This window comes from Scyliorhinus canicula, chromosome 25 (genome assembly GCF_902713615.1).
Source record: "Scyliorhinus canicula chromosome 25, sScyCan1.1, whole genome shotgun sequence".
NCBI classification, from domain to species: Eukaryota; Metazoa; Chordata; class Chondrichthyes; order Carcharhiniformes; family Scyliorhinidae; genus Scyliorhinus; species Scyliorhinus canicula.
Window position 1 is genome coordinate 4,959,057 of NC_052170.1, and position 18,156 is coordinate 4,977,212.

At 48.2% G+C, this 18,156-nt stretch overlaps 1 protein-coding gene across 1 annotated transcript in view; it reads left to right on the plus strand.

Moving 5' to 3' along the window:
• The first annotated feature begins 4,547 nt into the window (after nt 1-4,547).
• LOC119957213 (prostaglandin E2 receptor EP1 subtype-like) overlaps nt 4,548-18,156 on the plus strand; it is a 37,882-nt gene continuing 24,273 nt past the window's right edge. Inside the window, exons 1-2 of the mRNA XM_038785035.1 lie at nt 4,548-4,584; nt 7,311-7,420. The gene's annotated coding sequence lies outside the window, so the exon portion shown is untranslated. The remainder of the gene's footprint in view (nt 4,585-7,310; nt 7,421-18,156) is intronic.

An 18,156-nucleotide genomic window follows, 5' to 3' on the forward strand; every position in this document is an offset into this window, starting at 1 on the left:
CACCAACACCATCACCATCACCAACACCATCACCAACACCAACACCATCACCATCACCACCACCATCACCACCTCCATCACCAACACCAACACCATCACCATCACCAACACCAACACCATCCCCAACACCATCACCACCACCACCACCAACACCATCACCACCACCATCACCAACACCATCACCATCACCAACACCATCACCATCACCAACACCATCACCATCACCAACACCAACACCATCACCATCACCACCAACACCAACACCCTCACCAACACCATCACCATCACCAACACCAACACCAACACCATCACCAACACCATCACCATCGCCAACACCATCACCATCACCATCACCACCACCAACACCATCACCATCACCAACACCAACACCATCACCATCACCACCACCATCACCATCACCAACACCATCACCATCACCAACACCAACACCAACACCAACACCAACACCATCACCAACACCATCACCACCACCATCACCATCACCAACACCATCACCATCACCACCACCAACACCATCACCATCACCAACACCAACACCATCACCATCACCACCACCATCACCAACACCATCACCAACACCAACACCATCACCATCACCATCACCACCACCAACACCATCACCATCACCAACACCAACACCATCACCATCACCACCACCATCACCAACACCATCACCATCACCATCACCACCACCATCACCATCACCATCACCATCACCATCACCAACACCATCACCATCACCATCACCACCACCATCACCATCACCAACACCACCACCATCACCATCACCAACACCAACACCATCACCATCACCACCACCATCACCAACACCATCACCAACACCATCACCAACACCATCACCATCACCATCACCACCACCAACACCATCACCAACACCAACACCATCACCATCACCACCACCATCACCAACACCATCACCAACACCAACACCATCACCATCACCAACACCATCACCAACACCATCACCATCACCATCACCAACACCAACACCATCACCATCACCAACACCGTCACCATCACCACCACCATCACCAACACCACCACCACCACCACCATCACCAACACCGTCACCATCACCAACACTAACACCTTCTTAAGGGATGAACGGAATTGACATGAGCACCCATTTTGCCAGTAATTCTCACATTCCAAGAACAGGTTAAAAAAAAATCAGGTGGGATATGCGGATGATGCGAAACTTGAAAATATTCTAAACTGTGAGGAGGACCGTGTAGGGCTTCAAAGGGGGAGAAACAAGTTGGTGGAGTGGGCAGAGAGGTGGCAGTGATGGTCAATGAGAAGTGTGAGGTGATGTGTGCTGGTACGATGGACATGCGGAGAGGATATAAAATAAGGGGTAAAATTCTTCAAAGGGTTGCAGGAGCAGAGGGTGTAAATGTGAACAGATCATTGAAGGTGGCAGGACAGGGGCTGGTTTAGCACAGTGGGCTAAATAGCTGACTTGTAAAGCAGACCAAGGCCAGCAGCACGGTTCAATTCCCGTACCAGCCCTCCCGAACAGGCGCTGAAATGTGGCGACTAGGGGCTTTTCACAGGAACTTAATTTGAAGCCTACTTGTGACAATAAGCAAATTTCATTTTCAGGTGGAGTGTGCAGTGAATAAAGCATCGAGTTTTGCGGACGTTATTAATGAGGGCACAGCGCACAAGCGCGAGGAGGTTCTGCTGAACTTATACAAGATACTAATCAGACCTCAGCTGGAATATTGTGCACACTTCTGGTCGCCACACTGTAGGAAGGATGTGAACACTTTGGAGAGAGCGCAAGAGAGGTTTACAAGGATGGATCCAGGGATGAGAAACTTCAGCGATGAGGATGGATTGGAGAGGTCGGAACTGCTCTCTTCAGATAGAGGTGTTCAAAATCATGAGGGGGAGTAGACAGGGAGAAACTGTTCCGACTGGTGGAAGGATCAGGAACGAGAGGGCACAGAATTAAAGCGATTTGCAAAAGAAGCAAATGTGATGTGAAAAAATCTTTTTCACCCAGTGAGTGGTTTGGGTCTGGAACGCGCTGCCTGGACGTATGGGGGGGGGGGGGGCAGGTTCAATTGAGGCAATTGAGGTGTTAGATGATTATTTGAATGGATACAATGTGCAGAGTAAGGAGGAAAAGGCAGGGGAATGGCACTAAATCATGATATTTGGTGCAGACATGATGGGCCGAATGGCTATAAATCCTGCTTTGCATCGCTGTTGTGTTTTTCTAGTCCTCCTTCCTCTCACAATGTTGCACTGCACTGGGGGTTTTATGCTTAAAACCCCAGCCGGCGAGCACCTTCCAATAGGTAAACCTGCTTCACCATGCAGCAATTAAACTCTGACTGTCCTCTGGTCCCATTTACATCATTCCCCTGCTGGATGTATATGAGCCGTAACCTTAAAGTGGTATGGCCTGGTTAGTTGCCAAGCATCAGAATTGTTCTCCAGCACCCCATTGAGCAGTCCCACGGGCGTGCAGCCAGTAGATACAATTTTTCAAAGTTGTGAAAAGTTCCCTGCTCTTTCCCCACGGCCCACGTCACCCTCCAAGTATTTCCCCAATTCCCTTTTTGAAAGTCGCTACTGATCAATGTGTCGGATGCAAGATCCGCTTTCCCTATTTTCCCACTTTCCATGTTTTCCAAGCTAGCATTGACTTCTGTACAGGAGGCCAAAGCCACAAGCACAACCTATGACATCTTTCTCGGCTCCATTGACAGGTCTGAGCTGGGTGATTTAGCTGGACCGATAAACATTGCAGAGGATTACTTCCAGTAAGGGATTGCAGAGTTAAATACTGGAGCCGTTTAGTCACTGCCGAGATCACCGATAGCCAGGCTTTGTAATGAGGCCACATTCAACACATGTGAGTGCAGATCGTTACCAGCTCTGTGCTGATGGCATGCGATGATAGTCTCCACAGCTAGAAGCCGGCCCTCACGCAGCACGAAGGCTGTGATAACGTTGCTCAGCGCACACTTGGGGAAACCAGGCCTGGATGGGCTTGACCATGAGATTGGTAAATGTGCAAATGTTGTGACCAGTGCCGGAAAGCTTTGGAGGTGGAAAGGTTGGGGGGGTCACAGGTCGTCCGTCAAGTTGTGTTGCAAGTTGGCTCCCTTGCCTCCATCTCGCCAATTTCCCTCCCCTTCTGCACTTCTCCTCTCTGTTAGCCATTGCCTGGTGGGAAGTATTTCCTGCCACTAAATCAGACGTTGTGGCCTTAAATCCTAATGCAGGAGCTTGACCATGGGCGGCACGGTGGCACAGTGGTTAGCACTGCGGCTGCATAGCTCCAGGGTCCCAGGGTCGATTCCCGGCTTGGGTCACTGTCTGTGCGCAATCTGCACGTTCTCCCCGTGTCTGCGTGGGTTTTCTCCGGGTGCTCCGGTTACCTCCCACAAGTCCAAAGATGCGCAAGTTGGGTGGATTGGCCGTGCTAAATTGCCCCTTAGTTTCCAGGATTCCGGGGATACTGTGGAGGAGTGTGCGGGGTAGGGCGCTATTTCGAAGGGTCGGTACAGACTCGAGGGGCTGAAGGGCCTCCCTTTTCACTGTGGGGAATCCATGATTCTATGTGATGAAACCTCCAGGAATACATTTAATCACAATTGCCAACTCTAATAAGCGGCCTTACAGCCCTCGGGGGCCAGTACCCTCCATTCAATTCCATCACATGATCGACACCTTTAACTCCATTTTCAGACCTGCTACTCTACACTGTTACTAGGCGGCCTCGAGACGCAGCGGAGACCCCCCCCCTCCAATCTCTGGACCAGAAGCTCCACGATCCACACCAGGAACTCTCAGCCACGGTAGGAGTGTTCATGATGTGGTTCCACAGGTTCCTCATTCTTGTGAAAAAGTGTTTGCCCAATTGGAGCCCTGACTCTAATTTCATGATTACATCCCTTTGAGCTGGGTTTCCTGCCCCACGGGGACAGTTTCCCCAAACCTGATCTATCGACTCCTTTCAAGCACCGATCGCCCCTTTAGCCACCTATTCTAGGTCTGAATGATGGTGCCTCTGGCAGTGTGGTGCTCCCTCAGCGCTGCAGTGACAGTGACAACCTAGACTTCATTTAATTTAATTTAATAATCTTTATTGTCACAAGTAGGCTTACATTAACACTGCAATGAAGTTACTGTGAAAATCCCCTGGTCGCCCACACTCCGGCGACAGACAGTGACCCCAAGCTGGGAATCGAACCTGGGATCCCTGGCGCTGTGAGGCAGCGGTGCTGACCACTGTGCCGCCGTGTCGCCTGCCCCCTAACATTCCCCCCCCCCATTCCCCTCCCGACACTCCAGCCACTAGTCGACCAGCGCATCCATCCCCGTCACGTCCTGCCTGCCTACGCGGAAATCAAAAAGACCCGTTACCCAATCGTTGGCCAAGCAACCTGTTTTACTTTTTTCCAGTAATTCTTTACATCTGGTGAGGAGAAATGCTCAGAGAAAGGGTCGAAGAAAGAACGATCACTTTTTTTTAATGTCTCGGTGCTATTTGTCCAGCCGGAGATTGATCTTCAATTCATGGTAGGGCAGCACGGTAGCACTGTGGATAGCACAATCGCTTCACAGCTCCAAGGTCCCAGGTTCGATTCCAGTTTGGGTCACTGTCTGTGTGGAGTCTGCCCATCCTCCCCGTGTGTGCGTGGGTTTCCTCCGGGTGCTCCGGTTTCCTCCCACAGTCCAAAGATGTGCAGGTTAGGTGGATTGGCCATGATAAATTGCCCATAGTGTCCAAAATTGCCCTTAGTGTTGGGTGGGGTTACTGGGTTATGGGGATGGGGTGGAGGTGTTGACCTTGGGTAGGGTGCTCTTTCCAAGAGCCGGTGCAGACTCGATGGGCCGAATGGCCTCCTTCTGCACTGTAAATTCTATGTAAATGGAGACTCGGGTCAATCCTGGAGGGTTGGCAACTGTACCACTTACCCATTTATAAATAGATTTCACATTTAAAGGTCATTACCCTGTGAATATCTCTTCAAAGATCATGTGCAGCCTAAAATGAGATGACGATCACACCCTAATGTTGCACACTAGCAACACGGGCCCAGGACAAGTTAAGCAATCTGTGTTCCCAGCTCACGTCCCCGATCCGGGAACTCCTTGGGGACAGGATGAACCTAGACCCAGAATAGAGATTAAAGGAAGGGTTTTGATTGAGTAAGGAAAATCTGACTCAGGGGAACGAGATTTAAGGAAATTAGCCAAAGAAACAAAATCATCTGTATGATGGTGCGAGTTGTTTTGATCTCAAACGGGCTGACCGCAAGGGTGGTTGGCGGAAGCAGATCTACTTGTAACGTCGACAAGAGGATTTAAAGTACTTGGGGAAAGTTTACAGAGCTATGCAGGGAGAAGGAGACTCAATGGAAAGCCCTTGCAAAGATCCCAGCACAGATACAATGGGCTGAATTATCTCTCTGTGCTGTAACATTCTACGTTGTGATAATGCAGGTCACCCAGAATGGAAGTAAGACACGAGCAAGTAATGCTTAAGTGTTAGGAGCCTTTTTGCTTCATTCATTTGTGGGTGACCCTGGCTAGGCTAGCTTCTATGCCCCATCCCTAATTGCCCCGTGAGAAAGTGGTGGAGAGCCGCCTTCTTCAACCCGCTGCAGTCCATGTGGTGTAGGAACACCCACTGTGCTGTTAGGGAGGGAGTTCCAGGATTTTGCCCCAGCCACAGTGAAGGAACGGCAAAATATCTCCAAGTCAGGATGGTGAGTGACTTGGAGAGGAACCTCCAGGTGGTGGGGTTCCCAGGTATCTACTGCCCTTGCCTTTATTAAAGTTGGGGGCGGGACAGTGGCGCAGTGGTTAGCACTGCTGCATCACTGCGCTGAGGACCCGGCTTCGATCCTGGCTTCAGGTCACCATCCATGTGGAGTTTGCACATTCTCCCCGTGTCTGCGTGGGTCTCACCCCCACAACCCAAAGATGTGCAGGGTAGGTGGATCGGCCACGTTAAATTGTCCGTTTTTGGAGAAAACAAGAATTTGGTACTTTACATTTTTTTTTTTGTTTACAGATTATATGAATTGGTGCAAAAAGTATCTGTGCCCATCATGAAACATTCCCCATTACCCTTAGCATCTATCATTCATGCCACACAAGTGCTAGGCAGTGACCATCTTCAATAAGAGAGAAGCTAACCATTCTCCATTGGCATTCAATGGCATTACCATCTCCCACTATCACCATCCTGGGGGTTAGAATTGATCAGAAACTGAACTGGACTAGTCATATGAATGCTGTGGCTACAAGAGCAGGTCATAATCTGGGAATTCTGTGGTGAGTAACTCACCTCCTGACTCCCCAAAGCCTGTCCACCATCTACAAGGCACAAATCAAGAGTGTGATGGAGTATTGTCCAATTGCTTGGATGAGTGCAGCCCCAACAGCACTTCAAGAAGCTCAACGGCATCCAGAACCAAATTAGCCTGCTAGATTGCCACTCCACCACCACCTCCAATATCCACTCCATGCATCACCGACGCACAGTGGCAGCCGTGTGCGCCATCTACAAGATGCACAGTAACGGCTCCCCAAGACTCCTTCGACAGCACCTTCCAACCCCACCACCTCTACCACCCAGAAAGGCCAAGGACAGCAGATACCTGGGAACCCCACCACCTGGAGGTTCCCCTGTAAGTCACTCTCCACCCCGACTTGGAAATATATCGGCTGTTCCTTCGCTGTCGCTGGGGCAACATCCTGGAACTTCCTCTCTAACAGCACTGAAGGTGTACCTACACCCACATGGACTGCAGCTGTTCATGAAGGGAGCTCACCACCACCTTCTCAAGGGCAACTAGGGATTGGCAACGAATGCTGGCCTAGACAGCAATGGCCTCATCTAATGAATGAATTTCTAAACAATAGCAAGCTTGAAACTTTTGACAGGATACAGCTAATTAATAGCAGATAAGCTAACTGAATTGCACAAGGGAACATTCCTACTGGTGTTGACTTTTGGATTCGAGATGAAGTCATTCATTTCATCGGGCGGCACAGTGGCGCAGTGGTTAGCACTGCTGCCTCACGGCGTCGAGGACCCTGGTTCGATCCCGGCCCCGGGTCACTCTCCATGTGGAGTTTGCACATTCTCCCCCGTGTCTGCGTCGGTCTCGTCCCCACAGCCCAAAAAGATATGCAAGGGAGGTGGTTTGTCCTCGCTAAATTGTCCCTTAATTGGAACTAAAAGAATTTGGTACTGTTAATAAAAAAAAAAATTTTAATTATTCACTTCACAGGAATCGACTATGTGTGTTAAAAATAGCCAGGAGATAAATGGCTTCCAACAAAAGTACAAAGAAAGCAGCGGATTGGATCCAAGTTAGCACTCTGAGGCATTTGAAAGAAGGTATTTCGAAATTATTTGAATGTATTTTCGAAAGCATTTACTGACAATGCCCATTCAGATGCAACGTTGCAATCAAGCCTTCGAACACATCCCCAAGGCATTTGGCCACAAGTTGAACAGGAATTATTTAACTCTTCACAGCTAATTGGGCAGGAACATGAGAACAGAACGGGGTCTGTCAGGCCCACGAGCCTGCTGCGCCATTCAGATAGATCATGGCTGATAGATCAGCTCCTTTGCTCCATGTCTCTGGCTGCCCTTGCTCGACAAAACGCGATCTTGAAAGCTTCAATTGCACCCCAACATCCACGTGCTTTTGGGCGGGGCGAGAGTTACCGATTTCCCCCAGCCTCGGGAGAAGCTTCTTGATTTTCTGCCTCGTAGGCCTGGCCCTAATTTTAAGACTGTATCTGTGACATTATGATAAATGTACAGAACTGTAAGGGTTAATATTATGTCCAAATCAACCACTAGAGAGATCTGGATGCAGAACTTTATGAGGCATCGGTGCTAAGCCTTGTGGGGGAGAGGTTGAGGAGAAAGCCAGAAGACAGACTGTAGGAAAGATAGTGTGAGTGAGAGCAGATCATAGTTATTGTATTAGTTTAGAGATTAGTCTTGGATGAGTGTAGATTGTATGTTTATTATCAGCTGTTTATTATATAGAAGTAAGTGTTGAATACAATTCAGTAGTGTAAATAAATAATTAACTTTGTTCAATATAAAAGCTACTTGTCCCTCAAATTAGCAACTCAAAGAACACCACAGAACCCCTTCATCTCGAATCCCCAACCAAAGAAAATAGTTTCTCAGAATTCACCCTATGAAATGCTCTTTATCATTTAAAATACTTCAATCAGATCATCCCTTAATCTTCTGTACACAAAATAAGTCCATGAATATTTCACATACAATGCCCTTGATTTGAAGCACTGAGTCTCGCAATGAACTGGTCTAAAGAACATCGTGAGTGGAGTTGGAACCTGGCAAGAAGCTCCATTTCCAATTCCTGATCCGTAAGGAAAATCCAGACTCTGCCAGTCTTCCTTCTGAACTAATGTAGGGTTGGGAAGAAGTGCAAGGAAAGATCCATGGCCAACGCCGGGAGCCTGTTTCATTGTTGTTTAGAAGCACAAGTCCAGGGATATTCCCGGGGTATATATGCCAATGTAGCAGGCCAGGTGGGCTGTATAAACTACACGCGTGATATTGCGTGGGTAAGGCGTCCAAGGCTGGCATTTCCTTTGTCAATGTGTGGGAGCTCTAATGAAGGTGCAGGTTAGGTGGATTGACCATGCTAAATTTCCCCTTAGTGTCCAAAGATGTGCAGGTCAGGTGGGGTTACGGGCTAGGGCGGGGGAGTGGGCCTAGGTAGGGTGCTCTTTCAGAGGGTCGGTGCAGACCCGATGGGCCAAATGGCCTCCTTCTGCACCGTAGGGATTCCATGGTTCTCAGGCTGTCTCAATGAATGAACTACCCAATCACTGAAACACATTGAATGGAAGTAGGGAGAGGATCATTTGCTTTTGCAAAACTGTCCTCGGGAATATATACTCATGGTCGCCGGTACGAAAACTGATGAATGCAGGTATCAATGTTAATAACCAATATTCAGCCATACCATTTCATTATGTTTTGTGATGCAGACAATCTGTAGAACTATAATATAGGTGATATATAGACCTCAATGAATAGATGGTCTGTGAGTAGACACAAGGGACTAATTGTGCAACCACTCAGCCACAATATACTCCTCCAGACATTATTACCTTCCCTCAATACTGCATGTGACATTTGAGCCGGAAATATGACAACAGAATGCTCTCATTTTTAGAAGCTAGACAGTAAAGCCAACATGGCAATAGGATTGTACAGTTTGGCTATAGGTTCACTGTCCGCTGTATTGTGTAGATGTGCCCCGGCAGAAGTCCACATCTGGGAATATTATATTTGTCAAATAATTTAGTTAAGTTAGGATCTGGCACGTTTCTCACACACTCACAGCACAGTTTGTCAGACAAGAAGATTCCTTCCTTCTGCCCGAGCACAATGTGACATCTGGACGATGAAAGGAAATTGGATCGAAGGTGTAGTGGGCAACTTAAGGGGTTAACAAAATGAGGGTAAACCGCTAGCACGGAGTCAGACATGTACCCCCACCCCATGGCCTGGGTTACATTGTCCCATTCAGACTTAAACTCGTTGATGGGAATAAACAGGATACCCCTGTTCATCCGGGATGATTCACTCAAGATCCATTGTCCTCCAGGACACTCTTATCTGACCAGCCATTCCAGAGTCTGATGGCCTCTTTTGTATGTAAATTGGAGGTTAATTGCATATTCATGGCATGGCCCTGTTCTTTTGTGTAAAACGGGAGTGGGTAATCAAAAGTCCACATGGCGGCAATGAGTTCAAGTCTGGATGCACCTGGGCAGAATCACCTTTGAGGGGCTGGGCGGAGCTTAGAGAATGAAAGAGTCCTGTTTGAACAGGTGAGAGGAGACAGATTTGGAGGGCGACCGAGAGAGGCCATGAAGAAGCTGCCACAGAGATAGGCTTTCAGAAAATGCCTGAAGGAGACTCACTAACAGCAGAAATATGTTCTGTAAATGAAAGCATAATTTTTGCCTCTCTGTGTAAGTGGAGTTGAGAGCTGTATGTTCATTTTATGTGCTGTTTAATGGGAAATCATGTGTTAGGGTTGAGAGATACATGTAAGCTGTTCTTGTTAGGTTTCAAGTTTAAAAGTTTGAACATTGTTTTTCTTTTGTTGTGATAAAGTTTAGTTTGTAAAAAATAACCAATCCCTATTTTTCGTGCAGTCACTCCTGGAGTGAATCAAGCTTTCCGCACAGTCTTAAAAATAAAAAAAACGTTGCAATTTTAGTCCAGTATCTTAGCTACTGTTGGAATCTGACCTGGTGTATGTAACACTCAAGTCGAGCTGAATGTGGAGCCAGGAAAATCAGGTCACCAATCTGACACCATGTTGACTAGACCCACCACTGACGGGTGACTCAAGCACACTCCCGCAACCCAATCCCGTCTGCCAATTATCACTGCTGCTTTCTCCTCACCCCAGTTGGTGGCGTAGTGGTATTGTCACTGAACTTGTAATGTAGAGGCACAGGGTAATGCTGCGGGACCGCATGTTCGAATCCCACCATGGCACATGGTGGAATTAAAATTCAATAAAAATCTGGAATTAAAAGTCCAGTGGTGACCATGAAACTGTTGTCGATTGTTGTAAAAACCCATCTGGTTCACTAACGTCCTTCAGGGAGGGAAATCTGCCGTCCTTACCCGGTCTGGCCTACACGTGACTCCAGACCCACAGCAATGTGGTCGAATCTTCACTGCCCTCTTTGAAATGGCCGAGCGAGAAACTCAGTACAAGGGATGGGCTGAGAAAGAACAAAGAAAAAAAAACAGTGAAATGACGCTCCCCTCGGATGTCCACTATTGCTCTCCAGAAATTGACTTCTGCCCAACTCAACTAGCACCCAATCAACCCCTCCACCTTTGAGGTTCCATTGCCCGAAGGAACATGAACAAAGTGGCTGGGCTTTCGCAATAACTCGCCCCTCCGTGCCAATAAGTTTCCAGGATAGTTGAATTACACTTTTACTTCTGTAATCCTACCTTGGCAAACGTGATTGATGAAGCAGCTGCCAAAAGTTTCCCAAAGTTGGCCATTGTATCAGTTCGTATGATTGAGCTGATTGTATCAGCTCAAAGTGTCTTGGCGAGTAGGTCTGACTTTGAAGAGGAACAGTTCCCTGACTGCATTCTTTGTTGGGCTCACAGACTGTACGTCCTGTTAAATAACTGGCGGAGCTCTCCCGGGAACCACATCCAGAGGGTCTGGGTGTCCGAGGTTGAGGGGGTTCTGGCGGGAGTTCTCGGACGTGATGTCCGTGATTCTGGGTGTGGGGGTGGCCCCGAGTACGGAGGTGGCGATATTCGGTGTGGGGGAAGTCCGGGAGTCCAGGTGGGAAGAGAGGCCGATGCCTCCCTGACAGCCCGGGCTATAGGCGGGGGGGGGGGGGGGGGGGGGGGGGGGTGGGGTTGGGGGGGATAAAGGGGAAATAGTTGGGAAAGCGGGATGTGGTGGGATGCTGGTACTGGGGGAGATTGGGGGCTGATTTATGGTCTTCTGATATTTTTTCATGCATGTATGTAAAATACCTTGAATAAAAATATTTTAAAAAACTGGTGGAGCTCTTATCCGTCATTCACAAGGCCTCCCCCCCCCCCCTCCTCATTCAGGTAGCAGGGTCAAAGAGGGTGTTGGAGACCAGGGACGTACGTTGGACTGATCGAAGGTTATTCTCGGCAAAGTGCTACAATGGTCCCCTGTTGCCTTCTGCAGTATGGGTGACCAGGAAACTCTCCCGCTCTATACCGCCAGTAGAAAGGCATATTGGAAGGATCACAGGCGGATTATCAACCACGTTAGAAACACACCTTCCATGGTCATCGAATCCCGAAGTGGGATTTGAACCCGTGGCCCTGTGGCACAGAGAGAGGAACGCCAACCCACTGCGTCACCCGTTCATGAGCCCACAAAAAAGCAAGTAACAATGTATTAAGAATACCAGACGATTAACATTGCTGCACGATTTAATTTTGGAGTAGATTGTGTTGACTGCGATAGTTACACTGGATTCCTGATCGTTAATCATTTTTCTTTCCCCATAAAATGACTCTGCGAGATTTCCTGTAAATTGGGTACATTCACTTGGATTTTCACCAATTGGAGGAGTTTGTTTGCTCGGAGGTACTGTTGGGAATAGATTAAATTTCATTACGGTTCGAGCTTTGACAGGTTAACAATGATTCGATTTGTAAAGTTTTTTTTATGGGTCTCAAGAATACTTGTGCATTTTCTCAGTCTCCTGGGTGGGCGGGTGCAGAAAGTGCTTCAGCCAATCAGTGTCCACTTGCCAACCAATCATCAGTCCTTTCTCCCTGCAGTATATTGTTGTGGGTCTGGACCAGAATCGCAATTTTGGCTAAGAAAATGGATTAGGACCGAACTTTTTTGCAGTTGGTAAAACTGTGAGGGAAATGTTACTGCCCCACAAGAGTGATAACACTGACCAGTAAACAACTTTTATATTAAAACAAACTTTAACTCGAACTCAGAATTAAGCTCGTTAGCACCAAAGAAATAGCTTTACAGCTAAACAGTTGCAACATCTCAACTTGCTTCCTGTAATATGCCTCTACATGCCAATTTAGCAAGCCATATATTTTAGATGCCACTTGCGCATAAAGTTAACAACCAGGTTTTACTTGTTTGTCGTGGTGCAGAGTCCTTAGAGAGAAACTTATTTTTTTGGGACCAAACTGAAACCCTTCTGCTCAGATTAGAGCCCTGGAAGCAAATCCTTTGTCCAGACAACCTGGCCCCTCCCATTATCTCCACCAGCTGCACTCAAAGCACACAGCATTCTTTTGTCTCTTGTTACAAGATGTACCTTGATTTGTTTAGCCAGGCTCAAGCTGTTACAACATTACATTAGCTCTCTATCTGCAAACTGATAAAATGGCCTTTAATATCTATTAGCAAAACACTTTCCTGCAAACATTACTGATTACCTCACTTTTACTCACACCTCTAGCAGACATACTGGGCTGGATTCTCCGCCGGCGGGATGCTTCATTTTGCCGGCAGCCCGTGGGTTTCCCGACACCGTGGGGCTGCCCCGCAATGGGAAATCCCATTGACCAGCCGGCTTAACCATCTGTACGCATTCTAACCTAGGTTTTAATATTACTGTACAAGTACAAACTATAAAATGTGACATTTTCTTATATTCATCACAATTGAAATGTGGCATTCTTGCATTTGACCTGATGAGTGCAAGGCAGAAAGCTTCAGCGATGTGTCTTTTTCTCCACAATATGCAGCGATGATTATAAGACGAGCTCCCCATCTCTTCCCAGTCAAGACATTGTGTGATCCACATACAGTTTTCAATAACCGCAGATTGTTTCACACACGGCTATGACGTATGCAGGACACCGGAGACCAGGAAACCAGACGAGATACAGTGAGGAGACGCTTTTCCACCCAGAGGGTGGTGGGAGTCTGGAACTCGCTGCCTGAAAGGGTGGTGGAGGTGGCAACCCTCACAACATTTAAGAAGCATTTAGATGAGCAGTTGAAACACCGTAGCAGACAGGGCTACGGACCGAGTGCTGGGAAATCGGATTAGAATCATAGGTTATCATAGAAATTACAGTGCAGAAGGAGGCCATTCAGCCCATCGAGTCTGCACCCTACCCAAGGTCAACACCTCCACCTTATCCCCATAACCCAGTAACCCCACTCAACACGAAGGGCAATTTTGGACACTAAGGGGCAATTTATCATGGCCAGTCCACCTAACTTGCACATCTTTGGACTGTGGGAGGAAACCGGAGCACCCGGAGGAAACCCACACAGACACGGGGAGGATGCGCAGACTCCGCACCGACAGTGACCCAATCCGGAATCGAACCTGGGACCCTGGAGCTGTGAAGCAATTGTGAGAATTGTGAGGTGAGAATCCTTTTTCTGAGGTATTGTGATCTGGAAGACCTGCCTGAAAGGGTAGTGGAAGCAAGTTCAATAATCTACCTTAACAAGGGGATTGAGAGTAAACATGAAGGGGGGAGAATGTGCAGGGTTTTGGGGAAAGAGGAAGGGGCTGATTCTTTCCCTCGCTGGCACGATGGGCTGAATGGCCTCCTTCTGTCCTGGTGAGGTCATCAAACCAAAGCGCATTGTCAGTTGTGACAAGATGTAGATGACACTGCAGTGGCCACTATCGTTATAGGACCTCACCTCCCTTCTAAACCGGAACACATTCCTGTCCTTGGTTGAATGTGTCCAGGACACTGGAAGAACTGTTTTGATCGTCTAAGATATGCCCATGGGACCATTCACGTTCAGCCAAGATGGTGGATGGGGGGGTGGGGGGGGGGGGGGGGGGGGTGTATTGTGAGGTGATATCGATGAGGCAATGTTGAAACACTGAAGAGATTTATTGAACTAAGGCGAACTATATACACTGGACAACACAACTGATACACAGGTCATGTTCCCACGGCTCTCAGACTAACTCTGATCAAGCCTCCCCCGTCCTAAACTCCTGATAGGCTTATGCTCATGCACTGTGTCCCCATCCACTCTAGGCCCGTCAGGGGACCCGCAAAGAATCGCTAAAAAGGGGTCCCGCTACCACAGGGCTCTGCTTCAATATTTCATTCAACCGACAGCTGCCTTGACAGGGCAGCACTCCCTCAGTGCTGCCCTGTGGTGTCAGCCTGCGTTATAGAACATAGAACAGTACAGCACAGAACAGGCCCTTCGGCCCTCGATGTTGTGCCGAGCAATGATCACCCTACTTAAACCCAAGTAACCCGTATACCCGTAACCCAACAATCCCCCCATTAACCTTACACTATGGGCAATTTAGCATGGCCAATCCACCTAACCCGCACATCTTTGGACTGTGGGAGGAAACCGGAGCACCCGGAGGAAACCCACGCACACACGGGGAGGACGTGCAGACTCCACACAGACAGTGACCCAGCCGGGAATCGAACCTGGGACCCTGGAGCTGTGAAGCATTGATGCTAACCACCATGCTACCGTGAGGCCCTTGTGCTCAAGTCTCTGGAACGGGGAACTTGAATTTCCGGAGCTGGATTCCGACCCACAGTGTCCTGACTTAGAGACAGGCGTGCTGACTTAGAGCCAGGGCTTGGCATCTATCGCACTTTAATGAGTGTTCTGGTGAGCCTCTTAACTCTTGAACCGGAAAGACAGGTTCATAATTTCCCTTTGACTGCGCTGCACAATTGGTGCTCGTGTGAAGAAGTAAACTCGTAGCCACAGCGGTGTCAATAAGGAGAAGCACGACTTTGACACCAATCACTTGAGTCGGTCAGCCTGTTGTGAAAATGAGTCACCTGTACACTCAGGTACACAAGAACAAACATATCAGCGAGCACAGAACAGTCTGAGCATTGCACAGGCAACAAGACTACTCCGAGAACAGATCGAACCTTTCTCTGATTTGAAGAAAAAGAAAAATCTCACCTCTGCAGTAAAAATTCACACTGATTTATTTAATTGCCCTCTGCCACTGTGAAATAATTGGCTTTTTGTCGCTCTCCTATTCCAAAATGCATCAATCTGGTACCTCACCAGCCTGCAGTGTTCCCATTAAAATGATTTAATGGCGTGAAGCCTTTCCAATTATTAAGAACAAAGCACTTTTCAAAACAATTGTGTTCTACAAGAAACACTGAAGCTATTTACCGTAACCTTAATCCCAATCCCAAGAAAACTTCCACTTAATATCCCAGTGAGACATTTCCACTTTCCATCCATGTGTTATCTTCGAAGACGTGAGAGCTATAATATTGGCAATTTTACACAATAAATATGTGACCATATTTATGATTCTATTTCCTTAGCATTGCTCATCTGTGTCCCTACTTCAACCTCTCTGCCGTTGAAACCCTCATCTGCGTTGCCATTGCCATACTCAACATTTCCCATGTTAATTCATTTATGGGATGTGGGTGTCACTGGTTAGGCCAGCATGTATTGCCCATCTCTAGTTTCCCTTCAGAAGGTGGGGGTGAGCCGCCTTCGTGAACCACTGCAGTCCTTGAGGTGTAGGTACACCCACTGTGCTGTTAGGGAGGGAGTTACAGGATTTTGCCTCAGTGACAGTGAAAGAACGGCCGATATATTTCCAAGTCAGGGTGGTGGGTGACTTGGAGGGGAACCTCCAGGTGGTGGGGTTCCCAGGTATCTGCTGCTCTTGTCCTTCTAGATAGCAATGGTCATGGGTTTGGAAGGTGCTGCCTAAGGAGCCTTGGTGAGTTGCTGCAGTGCATTTTGTAGACGGTACACACAACTATTACTGTTTGTCGGTGGTGCAGGGTTTGAATGATTGTGGAAGGAGGAGCAATCAAGCGGGGCTGCTTTGTCCTGGATGGTGTTGAGTTTCTTGAGTGTTGTTGGAGCAGCGCTCATCCAGGCAAGTGGAGAGTAATCCATCACACTCCTGACTTGTGCTTTGTCGATGGTGGACAGGCTTTGGGGGGGGGGGGGGGGGGGGGGGGGGTGGTCAGAGGTGATTTACTCGCCGTGGAGTCCTAGCTTTGACCTGCCCTGGTAGCCACAGTATCAATGTGGCTAGTCCAGTTCAGTTTCTGATCCTCCGCGGACATCCTCCGAGGCTGGTCCTCTGCACATTCTCACGGGCGTCCGTGCCCTTGGCTGCCTGGGCGCGGAGCTCTGGAATTCCCTCCCTGGACCAGAAATTGTCTGACGTCTTTCTTACCCAACCGAATTAAACAACAAATTGAAAAGGAACTTCTTTTCCCTGAGAGTGGTGACAATGTGGAACTCGCTAGCCAAAGAGCATTGGCAGAATGGATGCATTTAAGGAGGCGTGAGATGTCCATATAGAAGTGATTGGAGGACTAGGCTGATAGGGTGAGGTAGAGAAGGCTCAGAGGATGCCTGTGTGGTGTATGAACACTGACATGGGTTAGGTGGGCTGGCCGCTCTGTATCTGTGCTGTATATTCTATATAATTGTGTATCCACGTGGCCCAAAGTTACTCCCTGATAAAGTCAATGGTAGAGGTCATCGGGAAGCATGTGGAGTCACTTTGAGTAACAAACCTTTGTATCGTCCTCACTCACTGCCACTGCGTGCCTGCTGCCGCCTCCAGGTCGATCAATACCATGAAGGAAAAGAAGAAATGCTCAGGGCAAAAGAGATGGGCGGCACGGTAGCACAGTGGTTAGCATTGTTGCTTCACAGCACCAGGGTCCCAGGTTCGATTCCCGGCTTGGGTCACTGTCTGTGCGGAGTCTGCACCTTCTCCCCGTGTCTGCGTGGGTTTCCTCCGGGTGCTCCGGTTTCCTCCCACAAGTCCCGAAAGACGTGATGTTAGGTGAATTGGACATTCTGAATTCTCCCTCTGTGTACCCGAACAGGCGCCGGAGTGTGGCGACTAGGGGACTTTCACAGTAACTTCATTGCGGTGTCAATGTAAGCCTACTTGTGACAATAAACATTATTATTATTATGAGTTAATATGAAATGGAGGGGGCCTTCTGGAGTAATAATGGGAGCACTAACTCTACGTTTCCCACCAAGCTGTGAGAATATCATTTTCCAATTAAAGGCTATGCGGGAGCTGCAAGAATTTCAACACATTGTTAATGGTCAGTATTTACTATTACAGAAAATGGAAATGGACCCCCCCCCCCCCCCCCCCCCCCCCCGCCGCACTGACTCAGTTAGCGTGTGCTAAATCGCTCGCGTTAACCTGCGGAATTGCGAAAACTTTTTATTGGAATAAAAATGAATGGTTAGGTTAAAGAGATTTGGTAAGGCAGTGAAGCCAGTGCAGGGAAAGGGGGAGCAAATTGGAAATAGCTCAATGGAGTTTGGGAGTGGTTTGCTGATTCCACGGGCTGAAGTGGCAAAGGAAAAAACCCACAATGTTTCTGAAAACTGCAGTATGGATGACTAACTACAGAAGGAAACCGCCTCGGAGGGAATGTGGACAGCACGCAATGGCAGTGAAGGCGGACAATACAAAGACTGTTACTCAAAGTGAAGAGACAAGATTGGGAAGGTATCCTTGAAGGGCAAGCAGTCGCCATCGCCAGTCAATCACGGGGATGGATGAACATGGGTAGTGAGG